At 42.8% G+C, this 17,731-nt stretch overlaps 3 long non-coding RNA genes across 4 annotated transcripts in view; 2 read left to right on the top strand and 1 right to left on the bottom strand.

Annotated features, from left to right (window-relative positions):
- The first annotated feature begins 304 nt into the window (after nt 1-304).
- On the top strand, nt 305-1,623 carry LOC145539284 (uncharacterized). Its single transcript, XR_014077693.1, has 2 exons — nt 305-489; nt 1,396-1,623. It is a non-coding gene; the product is annotated as an uncharacterized LOC145539284 (long non-coding RNA).
- A 2,738-nt stretch (nt 1,624-4,361) lies between these two features.
- Nucleotides 4,362-17,731, top strand: part of LOC145539281 (uncharacterized) — a 192,255-nt gene continuing 178,885 nt past the window's right edge. For both annotated transcript variants that reach the window (XR_014077690.1, XR_014077689.1), the window contains exon 1: nt 4,362-4,454. This is a non-coding gene — a long non-coding RNA (uncharacterized LOC145539281). The remainder of the gene's footprint in view (nt 4,455-17,731) is intronic.
- On the bottom strand, nt 14,615-16,142 carry LOC145539283 (uncharacterized). The gene is made up of 2 exons (XR_014077692.1): nt 15,714-16,142; nt 14,615-15,606 (listed from the first exon to the last, which is right to left on the bottom strand). It is a non-coding gene; the product is annotated as an uncharacterized LOC145539283 (long non-coding RNA).

Genomic DNA, 17,731 nt, shown 5'->3' with positions numbered 1-17,731 from the left:
GCAGAGAAGGAATGAAACCTCGGAGATCCGCTCCTTAGTATCACCAACAATTAGGAGTGATCACAGCAAAACTGACGCCTGCCAAGAGGGCGGGCTCTGAAATGTTGGCTTGTTTGGCGAAATCCATTTCAGAGGGCAGCTCTGGTCAGCCGCACAGAGCTCGTGTGTGCAGGGTTCCTTCCTGGGGTTCAGCGATATGATCTAATTTGGAATCCTTAGGGTTCAAGTGAAGAGAGGAACAATTGCACTTATGTTCCCTGTTGAACGTAACAAATGGTATCCAGGCAACTCGAGTGGAACTTGCAGGAGGGAGCAACCCTCCCCACCTGCTTGGTAAACTCAGCACAGGTGGCGGAAATAATACCTGGATAAATACCACCAATCACTTAGGACATTTCCTTTAGATCAACATTTGTCCTAGGAGGTTCTCAGGTCTCCTGGCTTTGGCCAAGCAAACGGTGCATTTCAGACAAGAAGTGGAGATCAGAGGTTTGCCAGAAATGGCCAGGAGGCATGGGCTTTAAACTGCAGTGTGCCACGGGGCTCCTCCTTGGAGGTCAACTCCAGTCTTCTTGAGATGCCGTCTAGACTTAGGAAACCCGCCCCAGAGGCACGTGAAGTGCTGACGTTCTTTCTGTTCAAGTGGAGCGTCTTTTGTAATTTCTCATTCCTCCTTGTCCATTCTGCCTCCCTAAGCCTTTCAGAATGCACTCTGGGTACAGAAACAAGATCTTCATTTCAGTTGCTGTGTTTGGCCACCTGGAAATTCCAGCCATTGGCCTCCATCATGACTGAATTCACTAGGGAGGAATCTATGAATTTAGAATCTGTGGCCCCAAGCCTGACTTTCCTTCCCTCTATGGGGGCAACTGCAAGATTTCCTCTTGATGATAATCATTTTATTGAGAGCTTCATTTTTATTATACATTTTAAATTGTAATATTAAGAATGATTCTCCCCCCCACCCCCCACCCCCTGCATGCTGGAGTGGAGTTTGGGATAATTCGTTATTTTTAATGAATGCTAGTGGGTGGAGGACTGTGTTCTTGAGCTGAAGCCTCACGTACTAATTTTTGCAGGCAGAAGGAAATGGCAACCCACTCCAGTATTCTTGCCTGGAGAATCCCAGGGACAGAGGAGCCTGGTGGGCTGCCATCTATGGGGTCGCACAGAGTTGGACACGACTGAAGCGACTTAGCAGCAGCAGCAGCAGCTGTTCTAAGTCTAGGGGTACCTCCTCTGTACCCCTCAGGGTCTGGCATCATGCTCTGCCCATATCAGTTCTCAGGGCACCTGTTGAGAACTTGTAACTGGATAGTACAGGTGTTGAGAGCAGGGCTTTGGAGGAGGTATATCTGATTCTTTTTTTTTTTTTCTTTTTGCCACTCCATGCAGCGTGTGGAAATCAACCAGAAACGGAACCCAAACCCCTTGCATTGGAAGCATATAGTCTTAACCACTGGACCACAAGGGAAGTCCCAAGATATATCTGATTTTGAATCCTGCTTCTGCCATTTGATCTTCTGAGTTCTTGGACAAACCATTGAATCTCTCCGAGCTTCTGTTTCTTCATGTATAAAATGGGATTAATAAAACCGACCACATAGAGCTGTGAAAAGTAAATGAGGTGACGCTTAACACCTTACACAGCGTCTGTGGTTCACCTTTCTCCCTGTTGAAGTGTGACCCCCGTGGGACTAGGATATCTCTCAGTCACTGCTGTATTCCAATGCCTGATACATAGCAGATGCTCAAGAAAATATCAGATTAACGAAAATGCGTTATAAATTTTTCTGTGATATAACTGCACAGAGGAAGAGAACAGTTTAAAGGTTTGAGGAATGTAGACACGAGACAATGACATTTGAAATATAAAACAATTGGAGGAAATTATTTGTTTTTTACCAACATGAGTTATGTACGTGTATCTTAGTATTGGTCACTAATCCCACTTTTAAGTAAATTTATGAAGTTAGTTGAGAAATCATTATTCATTTTTTTAGATGATTTTCTGGATTCCTGAGAGAACCCGACTCACACATTTAAACATCTTTAGCTAACATGCCCATGTTTTTAAAAGAATGATGGGTTTTGGCGCTGAATATGGCGGGAGTGACCCCTCTTTTCCAGTTCTTCTTTTTCTCCTGCCTTCTTTCTTGCCGCTTTCTTCGCCTCCAAAGCAAAACATTATAGTGCATTGAAAATATTTCTGAGAATTAGGATGAGGGGAAAGTTAGCTTTTCAGGGAAAGTTTAAAGTCAAAATAATGTTTTTCTTTAGGAGTTGCTCAAGCTTTGTAATTTCATAGGTAATCAGTAATTCTTCTGCTCTCCGAATCGCTAAAATCTGGTGTCAATCTGGTTAGTCCCTTTGGAGCATCGATTCACGCCTGACTCAGCAGAGAAGGAGGCACTTAGTCAAACGCACATTTCAAAGGACCTCGTGGTTTTGCACGTTTGAGGGACAATTCTTCAACCGGCCACCAGGTGGCAGAGGTACTCCACTGAAGTTCACCAAAGCGGTTGCTAAACTAGGTTTTGGCACTTCTTTCTGTCCTGGATGGTGAGCACTTTTCTGGGTGCAGAAAAGAGAGCAGCTCATGAGGGCTTGTACTGACACATTTTACATAGGAATTAAAGTAGACGTTGATACAAATTCTGGCACTCATTTGCCAGGCTCCTCTGTCCATGGGATTCTCCAGGCAAGCATACAGCGGCGGGTAGCCATATCCTCCTCCAGGGGATCTTCCTGACCCTGGGGTCGAACCTAGGTGTCCTGGATTGCAGACAGATTTTTTACCGTCTGAGCCACCAGGGACTAGTATTGACATGTAATTTTTTTTTTCCTTAAGGTCAGCTTGATTTCCCATTGCCTTAATTCTAACCCCCAGTCTGTCTTCCCCTTTCTTTGTGGGATTATAACAGCAGGCTGTTACTTCAGAACAGAGGGTTGGAAACCCACAGTTCTGGGTTCAAGTCCAGACTATTCCATTTGGGTGAGCCATTTACCCCCACCCCCACCCCTCAGATTCCTACAAAGTGAAATGCTAGAGGGTGTGACTGGAGAGATCTAACTGATGCCTGCACCCAATGACTTCTGTGGGGGGTCACACAGTTCTGTTTCCTGTTAGCTGTGAAAAGGCAGTGCAGACGTTTAGATCTCTGTCCAGGGCATTAAAATCCTGGACGATGCTAGATTATAATTTAGCGATGGCCTCTTTGTTCTCACCCCCACCCTCTGGATGGGCTACACTGGCAGTTCTCAGTGCTGGGGGAAAAGGGGAGTGGGGTTACCTCCTCAGGGCACAGTTGTCAACTTTCATGGTAATTCACTGTGAGCGGATGAACTACATTTTTATTATATGATTTTTTTCCATGCTGTGACTGCAACCCTGTCCTGACCCACAGGAACCAGACTTCTTTATCACCCATTATTGTTGTTGTTGTTCGGTCGCTCATTTGTTCCGACTCTTTGCGACCCCATGGACCCCCATGCATGCCAGGCTTCGCTGTCCTTCACTATTTCCTGGAGTCTGCTCAAACCCATGTCCCTCGAGTTGGTGATGCCATCCCATCATCTCATCCCCCATCGTCCCCTTCTCCTCCTGTGTTCCATCTTTCCCAGCATCAGGGTCTTTTCAAGTGAGTCGACTCTTCGCATCAAGTGGCCAAGTATTGGAGCTTCAGCTTCAGCATCAGTCCTTCCAGTGGATACTCAGGGTTGAATACTATCACCAATAGACCCTTCTTTAATACCTGATAGTACGTTTGGCCAAGGTTGATGGGCTGGGAAGCAGGATCCAGGGTCCATCTACAGAAGGAGATGGAGGAGGTGGTAAGGGCAGGAATGATGAGTCCAGTGAGTGAGCATGAGGACCATGTGGGCAAACACCATGGCATGGTCATGTGTTGCCCACGGTAGTATCATCTGGGCAGTACTGGCTGTTCTGAAAGTGTCAAAGGTGGGCAGGCAGTATGTAAAATGGAGCCTAACTATGGAGAATCATATGTGATACCATCAGAGCATGGATTATTATGCTACAGTGAAAACAGTGGTCTTAGGCTATATGCATCAACACGAATAAATCCTATTATTTTAACCCGAAGCCCAGAAACCGCTCTATATAGTCCCAGCAGGAAGGGTTTAGTACAGGAAATCAAGTCCTACAAAGTTGTTGGAAGGGATGGAAGGGGGGAAATCCAGAGGTGGGAGTGCTCCTCCAAAACCAGGATACGGCAGGAAGCCGCTACGGCAACTGCAGACACCGTTGCTGCCTAAGGAAGAGTGACGTTTGCCTTTGTCCCCACGGCCCACCCGTCAATGGTCATAGAACAGGAAGCTGTTGGCAAGGGATTCTGGGAGTTGTGGTCCTCAGGCTTTTACTTCCTGTGACAGAGATGAGCGCAAAGGGGATGGGATGGTGCTGAGTGTCCTGAGACAAGGGTAACACGAAGGTGAGTAACAAAGCACCTCCCAAGAGATTACCTACAACATGGTCCATTTTTTTGGCTGCACCGCACGTTTGTGATGTCTTAGTTTTTGGACCAGGGATTGAACCTGGGCCCTTGGCCGTGAGAGCACAGAGTCCTAATTACTGGGCCCCCAGGAAAGTTACAACACGGTGCCATTTTTATTAGGAACAAAACTAAACAACGTATTGTTTGGCCATTCAGGCAATGGTGTGCCAGAGCTAGCTTGAGAAACTGGCTTGTGAGATCCAACGGTTAAATTCTCAGGAATTTAGCAAGCCAGTTGTTAAACACAGCTATTATTAAAAAATTAAATCATATAAACTTACAATAAAGTAAATTATAGCAAAGAGAACAGTAATAAATACTCTGACTCGTCACCTCTTAATTATCGTACTCCTTTTACTATTATCTGTGCTTTGGAGGCCATTGCACCTGTGTGGTGAAGATCCTATAAACTGGCGTGCTACTTGTATCGCTTTACAATTCAACATTCAGTGACATCACCTTGGTAGCCTGAAATGGGCCACTATTTATATGGAAGAAATTGGCAAATGCTGCACATCACGGCTTGATTGTTTTGTTGGTTGATCAGATCGACATAACAGAATGGTGGACAAAATGTTAATCATGATAAACAGATTATGCTTAGAAGTTTGTCATGTCTGTGACATTGTGAATCACACAGAAATTGAGGAAATAGTCTTCCAGTATTTAAAAACCATCTGATTCAAGAAAGAAGTTGCTTTCATGATTGATGAAAAAGTGATTTTTCTACCGTGTGTCTTTGTCATTTTGCTTTCTTTTTACTTATCAATGTAAAAAAAAAAAAAATCAACCCACCTTCATCCTGCAACTATATTGGTTCATTGGTTGCAATCATACATTGGTGGCAATTATGAAGGTTTGGCAAAAATCAACAAAAACATTCTTTGAGAATCACTTGACTGTATAGATTTACAATAAATCTATTGTAAATAGATTTACAGGATATTATATATATCCCAGGATATATATATCCTGGGATATATATAATATATATATATATTATATATATGTAATATATATACAATATATGTAATACAATATACAATATATATACAATATATACAATATATATACAATATATATATTGTATATATATTGTATACATATAATATATATATGTATATATACATACATATATACATACATACATATATACATATATATACATATTATATATGTATATATATGTATTATACATATATACATATATACATATATGTATATGTATGTATACATACATATACATACATACATATATACATATTGTATACATGTAATATATATATATACAATATATATATTGTATATATTGTATATATACAATATATATATTGTATTGTATATACAATATATATACAATATATGTAATATATATAATATATATATATATATATATATATGGCCCCAGGATATTATATATATTTTATTATAATTTGTAAATTGTGTGCTATACATTCTTTGTATCAAAAAATTTGTAACAAACTAGGAGGGATGCAGGCACGCATTTAATTTTTGGAGAACTGATTGTTAAACATTTACCATTACACCACTGTATACATATGATGAAGCAAAGTGAAAGTGAAAGTCGCTCGGTCGTGTCCGACTCTTTGTGACCTCATGGACTATATACAGTCCATGGAGTTCTCCAGGTCAGAATACTGGAGTGGGTAGCCTTTCCCTTCTCCAGGGGATCTTCCCAACCCAGGGATTGAACCCATGTCTCCCACATCGCAGGCAGATTCTTTACCAGCTGAGCCACCAGGGAAGCCCCGTGATGAAGCAAGGGGATGATTAACAATATCCCAGGTAGCTGTTACCTTTGAGGGAAGATTCCACATGGATATCTACCCACATCCCTTTCTCTTCTGTCTTTGTCCCCTCACTTGCCATCTACCCAGTCATCCAAGTTCAAAGCTGGGGACTCACGGAAGGATTCTCTCCCTGCCTTCACATCTCATGCCAGCTATTGTTGACTTTCCCTTCCCAACACGTCATAGTATTTATGGCTCCACATGAAAGGAAACGTTTCCAGCTTGGAACCCAGCAGAGGAACGCCTCTCACCAGCGATCCCTCTGGGGAGGGACTGCCATACTGGAGTGGGTTGCCACGCCCTCCTCCAGGGGATCTTCCCGACCCAGGAATCGAACCCAGGACTCCCACATGGCAGGCAGATTCTTTACCAGCTGAGCCACCAGGGAAGCTCAAGGTGGCTGTGGACACTTGTCAGTCTAAGGGAAGCAGACACGGGTGAGGAAGATCTATAATTGACACAGAAAGAAGACTAGGGGCAACGTGTAAGGAGAGACCGAAACTTAGGCCCCTAGGATGCAGGGCACGGAGAAGAGGGAGTGCAGAGTCCCTGGGATCGGATCCAGAGCAGATGACCAGGGCGGCCCTCCAGGGGGAGCAGGTAGAAACCGGCGCAAGGGTGGGGCTGAACCAACGGGGCCAGTGCGCTGCCCTGACCCAAGGACGTCAAAGTCTCCCCCTGCTGTGTCCAGGGACAGGACACAGGCGCCTGGAGCTTGGACACCCCCCCAGGACCCAGGTGCTTCCCCCTGAAGGTCCGGGAGGGCAGAGGAAGGGCAAAGGGTGGAGCGTGGAGAAGAGGTGAGAAGTGAGACCCTGGGTCTCAGTGACAGTCGAATGCGGCTTCTCCGAGGCTGCCTTCATCACCTGTGCCCAAGACACGTGCCCTCTCTGCTCGCGTGGCTTTTCTGTGAACGAACAAAGCTCCCACCTGCCTCCCGCTGTCCCTCCCCACCATGTCTTTCCAGAGCTGTCCTTCTTGAGGTCGGCTCCTTTCCTCTCTTTAAAGAAGAGGAGGCAGCTCCTTGTTGCCCCGGGTCTCACCCCTTGTTGATATCAGTATCTTGCTTGCTAAACGTGAGTTTCAGATGTGGACGTCACCAACGCCTAAGTCACCTCCTAATGGGCTTCCCTGGTGACTCAGACACTAAAGAATCTTCCTGTAAGGCAGGACACTGGGGTTCCATCCCTGTGTCAGGAAGATCCCCTGGAGAAGGGAATGGCAACCCACTCAAGTATTCTTGCCTGAGAAATCCCATGGATGGAGGAGCCTGGCGAGCTACAGTCCATGGGGTCACAAAGAGTCAGAAACGACTGAGCGACTAACGCAACACAGCACAAGGGAGCCAATATACATACAATTTAGCTTTCTGTTTACAAGGAGGGTTTAACAGTTCTTCTGTTTTCACTGAGTCCTGTATTTAAAAGCCTCTGGTCAGCGTTCAACATTAAGACCTGGCCGGGTGAACCCAGCTTTAGTAATGCGGTCAGGGTTCTGCAGCCTGAACTTGGCACCGCCCGGAAAAAGAATGATTTTACGGCATGAGGCTCAGCTTCCTTTGAGTGTGTTCCAGCATGTATAAAGACAGATTGCAAATAAATAAAAGTGTTTGTAGCTGGCAATTTGGAATGTAAAGACACTACCCAGTCAAGGCAACCACAATATCCAGGGATAGAAAAGGGCTTTGATTCTACTTAATGAGAAAATGCCAAATAAAGACGTGGCTTCCTACTTCCTCCTGCAGAATAAGTAGTCAAGCGGTCCCACCCCCCCAGAGGAGACAGGCTCCAAGTTCATTGTGGCCTGTTTGGAAGGCTGACTGTGCCCAGGGTCAGACCCGCATGAAGACCCTGTTCCATTCACTTCCTTTTGCTGCAGTGCCCGCTGGTGCTTTGAGCTGGGGATACTCACAGAGCCAGCTACAAGGAAACTCTCCACTTAGCAAAAGCCTCTGACCAGCTTTCTTTGCCTGGGTTTCCCTGGTGGCTCTTCCCAGAATCTGCCTGCCAATGCAGGAGATGTAAGAAATGTGGGCTCAGTCCCTGGGTGGGGAAGATCTCCTGGAGGAGGGCATGGCAACCCACTCCAGTATTCTTGCCTGGAGAATCCTATGGACAGAGGAGCCTGGTGGGCTACAGAGTCACAAAGAGTTGGGGACACAGCTGAAGCGACTTAGCAGCAGTAGCCCAGCTCGCTTCCCCCAGCACACGAGGAGGCTGCAGTCCTTCTCAAACCTGCGTTGCCCCAACACTAGAACTTTCCTTAAGGGGAGAATGCCAACTGGTTATTCAACAGTCTGCCATCTCATGGGAGTCTTTCATTCTTCTTAGCTTCACCCCATCTCATCCAGCCTCAACAATCAGAGAAGGTTGGTGGGCATGTGTGGGTCCTGGTTACTCAGTCATGTCCCACTCTCTGCGATCCCATGGACTGCAGCCCACCAGGCTCCTCGGTCCATGGAATTCTCCAGGTCAAGAATAGTGGAATGGTTTGCCATGCCCTCCTCCAGGGGATCTTCCCCACCCAGGGATAAAACCCAGGTCTCTTGCTTTGTGGGAAGATTCTTTATAGTCTGAGCCACCAGGAAATATACCCGTTAAACAGCTGCTGGGAATTCTAAGGATTCCAGGAATTCTTAGGAGCAAAAGGCGATATATGCTTTCATGAGTGCTGCCTTCTGTGTTGACCTACTTAATGTTGCAAAGGACAGAAGGCCTTATCCTCTGGGCAGGGCCACACACAGGGTGGGCAGGGAAGGCTGTGGAGAAATGAGGAGTTGGTGGGGGTGGTGGGGAAGACCTTCATGCCGGCCCCTTACCTGGGGGCCAGCTGTGTTGCTATTTCTTGTTGCAGAGCCGTTGCTCAGGCTCTGAGCAGTCCTAGTCCTGGAAGAGAGACACATGGGCTGATTCTATGGAACGTTTATCACTTTCAAGCTTTACAAAGCTAGCTGAAACATCCTCTTCAGAAACAGAAGCATCCCTGTTAGATCAAAAGGAATAACTCCACTGCCGTTTGTACTCTGGCCGCTGGGCAGACAGCTGCTGGGCGGTGGCTGAGCACCTGGTGGTCCTCTTGCAGCCCCCCAAAATTCTCTGTACTGTTGGCCCAGCTGTTGTCTGTTCAGAGAGCTACTGAGACTCTCCCACAGAAAGGAAAGCTTCCTGTTTTTGGAGAAACCGCAATGTTTTAAGTGCATGTGAGAGAGAAGCCTTATGATGACTGATCAGAACAAAATCAATGGTTCTCTTCTTGCATTATAAATGATCAGGTTGATAGTCCGCAGCTTTTAGCAAGAGTGTGGGTATGACTTTGGGGGTGGGGGTGGGGGCATGGGTGGGGGCAGAACCCCACAAAGGCCGTTGAGAGCAGGATTTTTTCCCACTTGGGAAAAGAAAGAGTGGGAACCTTAATGATCCGGTTTGGTTCAGTTCAGTTCAGTCGCTCAGTCGTGTCTGACTCTTTGTGACCCCATGGGCTGCAGCACAGCCAGGCTTCCCTGTCCATCACCAACTCCCAGAGCCTACTCAAACTCATGTCCATCATGTCGTTAGGTGCCCCTTTTAAAATCTTACCCGAGGAAACTCTTAACCTTTGTAATAGGGGAACATATTATCCGAGGAAGCTAGAATTTTGGGTTAGCTTCTATGCAGTCATTTGAGGCCACCCAGCCTAACCTCTCTGTCCTCAGGGAGGACCTGACTTAAAGCTTGAAGAATCTCACGTTCCTCTAAATTTCCACACAGCCAAAAAAAAAAAAGGTGGAAAGACACCTTTGTAGGAAAATTTCAGTGCTAGGAGGGCCCCCCACCTCATGAGATGGTTCCAGTTTTTGAATAGTCTTCTTTGTTGGAAAGGCCTCCCTTGCATTTGGCTAAAAATTGGCTCCCTTTCAATTTGTTAATGTGGTGTATTACATTGATTGATTTGCGGATATTAAAGAATCCTTGCATCCCTGGGACAAAGCCCACTTGGTCATGATGTATGACCTTTTTAATATGTTGTTGGATTCTGTTTGCTAGAATTTTGTTAAGGATTTTTGCATCTATGCTCATCAGTGATACTGGCCTGTAGTTTTCTTTTTTTGTGGCATCTTTGTCTGGTTTTGGAATTAGGATGATGGTGGCCTCATAGAATGAGTTTGGAAGTTTACCTTCTACAATTTTCTGGAAGAGTTTGAGTAAGATAGGTGTTAGCTCTTCTCTAAATTTTTGATGGAATTCAGCTGTGAAGCCATCTGGTCCTGGGCTTTTGTTTGCTGGAAGATTTCTGATTACAGTTTCGATTTCCGTGCTTGTGATGGGTCTGTTAAGATCTTCTATTTCTTCCTGGTTCAGTTTTGGAAAGTTATACTTTTCTAAGAATTTGTCCATTTCTTCCAAGTTGTCCATTTTATTGGCATATAGTTGCTGATAGTAGTCTCTTATGATCCTTTGTATTTCTGTGTAGTCTGTTGTGATCTCTCCATTTTCATTTCTAATTTTGTTGATTTGATTCTTTTCCCTTTGTTTCTTGATGAGTCTGGCTAATGGTTTGTCAATTTTATTTATCTTCTCAAAAAACCCAGCTTTTAGCTTTGTTGATTTTTGCTATGGTCTCTTTTGTTTCTTTTGCATTTATTTCTGCCCTAATTTTTAAGATTTCTTTCCTTCTACTAACCCTGGGGTTCTTCATTTCTTCCTTCTCTAGTTGCTTTAGGTGTGGAGTTAGGTTATTTATTAACAAATTGAAAGATAAAAACCATATGATTATCTCAATAGATGCAGAAAAAGCCTTTGACAAAATTCAACATCCATTTATGTTAAAAACCCTCCAGAAAGCAGGAATAAAAGGAAAATACCTCAACACAATAAAAGCTATATATGGCAAACCCACAGCAAATGTTATCCTCAATGGTGAAAAATTGAAAGCATTTCCCCTAATGTCAGGAACAAGGCAAGGGTGCCCACTCTCACCACTACTATTCAACATAGTTTTGGAAGTTTTGGCCACAACAATAAGAGCAGAAAAAGAAATAAAAGGAATCCAGATGGGAAACGAAGAAGTAAAACTCTCACTGTTTGCAGATGACATGATCCTCTACATAGAAAACCCTAAAGATTCTACCAGAAAATTACTAGAGCTAATCAATGAATATAGTAAAATTGCAGGATATAAAATTAATACACAGAAATCCCTTGCATTCCTATACACTAACAATGAGAAAACAGAAAGAGAAATTAAGGAAACAATACCATTCACCATTGCAATGAAAAGAATAAAATACTTAGGAATATGTCTACCTAAAGAAACAAAAGGCCTATATATAGAAAACTATAAAACACTGATGAAAGAAATCAAAGAGGGCACAGATAGATGGAGAAATATACCATGTACATGGATTGGAAGAATCAATATAGTGAAAATGAGTATACTACCCAAAGCAATCTACAGATTCAGTGCAATCCCTATCAAGCTACCAACAGTATTTTTCACAGAACTAGAACAAATAATTTCACAATTTGTATGGAAATTACAAATTTTTTTGCTAAAAAAACCAAAGCAATCTTGAGAAAGAGGAATGGAACTGGAGGAATCAACCTGCCTGACTTCAGGCTCTACTACAAAGCCACTGTCATCAAGACAGTATGGTACTGGCACAAAGATAGAAATATAGATCAATGGAACAAAATAGAAAGCCCAGAGATAAATCCACGCACCTATGGACACCTTATCTTCGACAAAGGGGGCAAGAATATACAATGGAGAAAAGACAATCTCTTTAACAAGTGGTGCTGGGAAAACTGGTCAACCACTTGTAAAAGAATGAAACTAGAACACTTTCTAACACCATACACAAAAATAAACTCAAAATGGATTAAATATTTAAATGTAAGACCAGAAACTATAAAACTCCTAGAGGAAAACATAGGCAAAACACTCGCCGACAAAAATCACAGCAGAATCCTCTATGACCCACCTCCCAGGATATTGGAAATAAAAGCAAAAATAAACAAATGGGACCTAATTAAACTTAAAAGCTTTTGCACAACAAAGGAAACTATAAGCAAGATGAAAAGACAGCCTTCAGAATGGGAGAAAATAATAGCAAATGAAGCAATGGACAAAGAATTAATCTAAAAAATATACAAGCAACTCCTACAGCTCAATTCCAGAAAAATAAATGACCCAATCAAAAAATGGGCCAAAGAACTAAACAGACATTTCTCCAAAGAAGACATACAGATGGCTAACAAACACATGAAAAGATGCTCGACATCACTCATTATCAGAGAAATGCAAGTCAAAACCACAATGAGGTACCATTTCATGCCCGTCAGAATGGCTGCTATCCAAAAGTCTACAAGCAATAAATGCTAGAGAGGGTGTGGAGAAAAGGGAACCCTCTTACACTGTTGGTGGGAATGCAAACTAGTACAGCCACTATGGAGAACAGTGTGGAGATTCCTCAGAAAAATGGAAATAGAACTGCCATATGACCCAGCAATCCCACTGCTGGGCATACACACTGAGGAAACCAGAATTGAAAGAGACACGTGTACCCCAATGTTCATTGCAGCACTGTTTATAATAGCCAGGACATGGAAGCAACCTAGATGTCCATCAGCCAGTGAATGGATAAGGAAGCCGTGGTACATATACACAATGGAATATTACTCAGCCATTAAAAAAAAAATACATTTGAATCAGTTCTATTGAGATGGATGAAACTGGAGCCCATTATACAGAGTGAAGTAAGCCAGAACGAAAAACACCAATACAGTATACTAATGCATATATATGGAATTTGAAAGATGGTAACGATAACCCTATATGCGAGACAGAATAAGAGACACAGATGCATAGAACAGTCTTATGGACTCTGGGAGAAGGTGAGGGTAGGACAATCTGAGAGAATAGCATTGAAACATGTATATTATCATATGTGAAACAGAACACCATTCCAGGTTCGATGCATGAGACAAATGCTCAGGGCTGGGGCAATGGGATGACCCAGAGGGATGGGATGGGGAGGCAGGTGGGGGCGGCGGTCAGGATGGGGAACACATGTAAACCCATGGCTGATTCATGTCAATGTATGGCAAAAACCACTACAGTATTATAAAGTAATGAGTCTCCAACTAAAATAAATAAATTAATAAAAAAAATTGGCTCCCTATCAATTGCGCCTCAGTCTCAGAGTTGTCCTTTGGAACTACATGAAAAAAATCCAGCTCTCTTCATACTGAGGTCCTTGCTGTGTTTAAAGATGACACTGGTGTTTATGTTGCCTTGTTGTCGCCTGTCTGACTGTCCTTACTGCTTTCAGATGAGAAGGAGGAGCACAGTCACCTCCTGTAATAGTCACTCAGCCACAATGTGGACCCCACTCAGTGTTCACATCTGGAGATCGGTCAGCTTCTTTGTTTATGACACTGTACTTCTATTAATTCATCCATCCTGAGGTCTCATTGTTTTTTTGGCAACTATGTCACACTATTGGCTTGTGTTTACCTTAAAGTTTGAAGAATAATCAACTGCCATTCCATTTCCATGTATCCAGAAAGTGAAAGTCACCAGTTGTGTCTGACTCTTTGTGACCCCATGGACTGTATAGTCTATGGCATTCTCTAGAATACTGGAGTAGGTAGCTGTTCCTTTCTCCAGGGGATCTTCCCAACTCAGGGATCAAACCCAGGTCTCCCGCATTGCAGGCAGATTCTTTAACAGCTGAGCCACCAGGGAAGCCCATGTACCCGGAGAGTTTGGATAAGAAGATGAAGTGAACATTTTGACCTAGTCACTATTAATTTGTTTTGCTTTTATCTTGGCCTTTGAATATGTCATTTGATATAAGAATCTTCAGCCAGTGGATATATTATGCTGATATGCAACGTTGCATGTTTTTGCATACTTAATGTGATAGGATCACACTATAATCCATGATCTCCTTTGAGATTGGTGGCTGGAGCTTTGTTAGATGTATTTCCCCCAGTTTTATTGAGAAAAGATCGGCACACATTGCTGTAAAGTTTAAGGTGTACAGTATGATGGTTTGATTTATGTAAATTGTGAAATGATTACCACAATAGATTTAGACATCTATCGTCTTATATAGATACAATAAACAGAAAAGAAAAAGCAATTTTTAAATTTATCAATGTTATAAGAGATGAAGATTTAATACTGCCACCTCTCCTTCCTCATTCTCTCCCCTAAATTATCCTATTTTTAATTATGCCAATAATTAGTGTTTGCAAGATAATAATAATGTAACTGTTATTCACTGCAGACAGAACCTATTAGAATACTGTAATTACATCCTTTATTTTCTCTCTTTTTAAAAAATTGAAGTATAATTGACTTACAACACTGTAATAGTTCCAAGTGCACATGATAGTGATTCAATATTTCTATACATTTGCTAAATGATATCCTCTATTGTGAGATTTTGGAAAGGCATTGTTCATCTAGGCCACAGCACATGTAAGCTAAGTAAGCTGAGTAAGGTGAGGTTCCCAGTAAGAAGCTGACACCACCCATTTAGAAGTTTGAGGGCATTTGCAGATGATGTTTGCAGAGCCATGGGTATTTCTTATGACACTTTACAGGAAATGGCAGCCCACTCCAATATTCTTGCCTGGGAAATCCCAAGGACAGAGGAGCCTGGCAGGCTACAGTCCATAGCGTTGCAAAGAGTTGGATACTGAGCAAGTAACACACTCTCCATGGCTTATATTAATTAAACACTTGAGTATTTACACATCTAGTTAATAAACCTGCTAACTTTTCCCTGTGTGTATGTCTTGCCTCCCCAGCTACATTGTCCGATCATTTGTGTCCTCTACAGGCCTAAGGGTGTGGTTTCATCCATCAAAAGGCCGATATAAATAGATGTAGGATTAAATCGTGGAGATCTGCGAGGAGTCAGTTTCTCCCTCAGGAGAAAGAGCAAAAGAAACAGACTTTTAGGAAGTTCCTATTCTGTGCCAGGCATGGTGCTGGGAACTTTATACTTATTATTTCCTCTGATCCTCTGTAACACTCTCAAGCAAGTTACTATCCTCATTTTGCAGACTAGCAAATGAAATCTCAGAGAAGTTAAGCAACTCTCAAGCTTCATACAAAGAAGAAGTGACCAGGCTGTATTTGAACTTGGATCTCTCTGCCCGCAGGCACAGCAGTGCTCAGGGGTCTGTCCACCTGTGGAGGTGCAGCGGGGCTGGAGGGAAAGGCATACTTGTGGAGGTAGCTGCCACATGACAACTCTTGAGGGACCAGCCAGGACCATCTCACTGCTGAAGGAAAATAGGAAACAGGTCAGGGATGAAGGGACAAATGGACATGAGAAAGGAAGGTACAACTGTGAAACAGGAGAGAGAGTGGAAAATTATGGATTACTCACATTCTCTGCAGGAAGCACTCACACCTGCTCAGTAGTACAATGTGTTCATTAACAAATTAGCTTGTAAACCCCTAAGAAGGCACAGGGATAGCCTTGTCTACATTAGTCATTTTCTCCCCCAAAGAGGAAGGAGTATTCTCAGTTTCTGAAGATGAGGACCTTTCAATGATGTTGGGGAGCTCTGAAAAGCTGGATCCTCAGTCATCAGATTATATATTTGGAGACTTTATTAGTCAGGTTAGCACCAGGCTGTACTGCAGCAATAAATAAACCTTAGAACTCCATGGCTTACACAATAAAGAGTTCTTTCTCGCTGGTGAAAATTCTGGTGTGGGTTGGGCCAGTCTTCAGAACACTGTCCTCCACGCAGGGACCTAGCGATCCAGGCCACTTCCATCTTGGGAAGCCATGTCTCTGTATGTGGTTTCCAGGTTGCTGTGGCAACCAGGATGGGAGAGTCAGCTCTAAGATGCTTTGTCATAAAGATGCCATGGATCCTTCCACTCACAGCATATTGGCCAGAACAGGTTCATAGCACTGTCTCCTTAGTGCTACCCTTCACTGGGAAGAGGGGACATGCTTGGGTACTCAACGACTATGCGATGTCTCATTTCCTTTACTCTCATCTGCTCAAAACCCCTTTAAAGGCAGTTCATTGCTCTTGGGAAAAAACATAGACACCTTCATACAGCTTGCTATGCCCCTGGCCTTGGCCACCATTTTCCAGTCACCCTGGACATTTCAGGTCTTGTGGTTCAATGTACCTTCTTTTCCCTATTGTCCTGTTATCCTGCCTCCCTGAAATACCCTCCTCCTTCTGCTTTCTCTGGCTAACTCCCATAATTATTTCCATCAATGTTTAGATGTCATTTCCTATGGAAACCTTTCTGAAGTTCTACATCTGGATTAGACAACTCTTCTTTGACCATCCAGGTCATCCTTCATTTCTCCCACCACTGTAGGAGAAATAATAATAAATAATAATAATAATAATTATATAAATAATAATAATAATAAACACTACTAATAATAATAAATAGAAAGGTACTATTTATTAGCCCATGCCATCTTAGATTGTGGGCTCTCTGGTGTTTGGAACCAATGTAAGAGTGGTCCCTACATGCGATGGCCACTACGAAAAAGAGGCTTAGTTAGTGTACTCTGGAGAGAGGAAGAGAGGAAACCTTCTAAGGCAGAATGTATATGATTGTACTACAGTAAGTCCCTTATGTACAAATAAGTTCTGGTCCAAAAGTGCATTCGTAAGTCCAATTTGTTTGTTTAAGTCCAACAAAATTAGCTTAGGTACCGAACTACCACAATTGATCTAGCTACACAGCTAACACAGCAGTACTGTACGGTAACAGACTTATAATACTTTTCACACAAACAATACCTAGAAAACAAAGACAAAAATAAAATAAAACATTTTTTAATCTTATAGTGCAGTACCTTGAAAAGTACAGTGGTACAGTACAACAGCTGGCATACAGGGGCTGGCACACATGTTGGCATCTTAGAAAGTTCGCAGCTTGAAGGTTTGTATGTAGGGGACTTACTGTATTGCCGATTTGATTTTATTATTTTTTTATATTTTATTTTATTATATTATTATTATTTAAATTTTACATTTAAAAAATTTATTTATTTTAGTTGGAGGCTAGTTACTTTACAATACTGTAGTGGTTTTTGTCATACATTGATATGAATCAGCCATGGCTTTGATTTTAAAGTTAATCTGGAAAAGCAAATGCTCTTAGAAGAGCCAAGAAACTGTTGAAAAGGAAGAATGAAGGGAAGTTTCATTTTTCTGGATGGGAAAATGAATTATAAAGTTACAGTAATGAAAAGAGTGAGATGTTGGCTCAGGATTAGACCGAGAGCTGAGGCGATGCTGAGAGCTGATGTTACTGTCTTGAGTCCAGATGCCGCAGGCCAGGGACCTGGAGATTCAGCCAGGGTTTTTGTGTTGCAGTCTTGGGCAGAATTGCTTCTTCTTCTAAAAACATCAGTCTTTG

The sequence above is a fragment of the Giraffa tippelskirchi genome, chromosome 2 (genome assembly GCF_054371585.1).
Source record: "Giraffa tippelskirchi isolate mGirTip1 chromosome 2, T2T-mGirTip1v1.2.pri, whole genome shotgun sequence".
In the NCBI taxonomy this organism is placed as follows: domain Eukaryota; kingdom Metazoa; phylum Chordata; class Mammalia; order Artiodactyla; family Giraffidae; genus Giraffa; species Giraffa tippelskirchi.
The sequence above is the reverse complement of the archived record's forward strand: the minus strand, read 5'-3'. Positions and strand labels throughout refer to the sequence as shown.